This window comes from Nothoprocta perdicaria, unplaced genomic scaffold, assembly GCF_003342845.1.
Source record: "Nothoprocta perdicaria isolate Ctin4 unplaced genomic scaffold, notPer1 scaffold_221, whole genome shotgun sequence".
In the NCBI taxonomy this organism is placed as follows: Eukaryota; Metazoa; Chordata; class Aves; order Tinamiformes; family Tinamidae; genus Nothoprocta; species Nothoprocta perdicaria.
The window spans coordinates 832,861-834,077 of record NW_020455423.1 but is presented as its reverse complement, the minus strand read 5'-3'; positions in this window follow the sequence as shown (position 1 = coordinate 834,077).

Below are 1,217 nucleotides of genomic sequence, written 5' to 3'. Positions count from 1 at the left end.
AAGCCCCTGGTGCGGCGGGGGCGAGGCCGCCCGCCCGCCGCTCCGTGCCCTGACAGCGAGGGCAGCGGCGGGGGAGGGGGRCGGCCTCCCCGGCGGCCGCCGAGGCACCCGCGGCTCTAACTGGACGCGGGGTGGCGGGGGGGGCGCGAGCAGGTTCAGACCCCGCGCCGGGAACGCGCGCGTTATTCCTGACACCGGGATCCTGACCGGGCGAAGCGGAGGAGCTGGAGGGGGAAAAAAATAAAAAAATAAAGGCGGGGGGAGGGAAAAGGGGGTGGGGGAGGAAGGAGGATCCCACATCCTTAAAGGAAATTCTCGAGCCGGGAGGACGCGCAAGTTGTGCCCGGCAAGTTGAGACCGGCTCTCCTGGGAGTTCCCTTTTCGGAGGCGGGGGAGGGGGGGCCGGCCGAGCTCTCCCCGGGCGGCGCGGGCCGCGGCCCCGCAGGCCCGGCCCCCTCCCTCCCCTCCTCCTCCTCCTCCCGCCGCCGCCGCGTCCCTGCCCGCAGCGCGCCCGCCCCGCCGCGCTGGGGGACCCGGTGACGTCACGGGCCGCGCGCTCCCCGCGCCGCTCGCTCGCCGCCCTGTAACTTCTGTTCTGGGAAGTGGTGCCAGGAATAACCCAGCCTGTCTGCGGATCACAGAGCCTCCCTCCCGCCCGCCCGCCCTCGCTCCGGCCCTCCCTCCCTCCTCTCTGCCTGCCTCTCTGCGCGGCCAGGAAAAAAAAACTGCGGCTCCCCGGGCCTCGCTGCCTCTCCCGTGTCAAACTGAGCCGCGCCGCTGCCGCTCGGGCTGTTTTCTTCTGCTTCAGAAAGAGCGGAGAGGAACGAGCTGCCTTAAGACAAATACGCGAAGCAGACGCCCCTTGGCTGCCGGAATATCTCTGCCCGTCTCTCTGTACCGCAGCAGCGCGAGGCACCTCAGCGCGGGCGAGCGCTGAGCCCGGGAGCGGCGCGGGCAGCAGCAAGGGCACGGCGCGCCCCGCGCCCGCCCGCCCGGCCTCCCTCCAGGTGAGCGGCTGCCGCGGGCCGGGGGCGCCCGCCGGCAGCGGCGCCGCGCCGCGGGGGCTGCGCTTTATTTTTGCACCGCGGCGGGGAAAGTGCCTGACAGGCGGCGGGGGGGTGAGGGGAGGCGGCGTGACGCGGAGCCTCCCGGCGCGGCGGGAGCCACGCGCAGTGCGGCGGCCGCTGCGGGCGCCGCCGAGACCCCCGCGCCGCCGA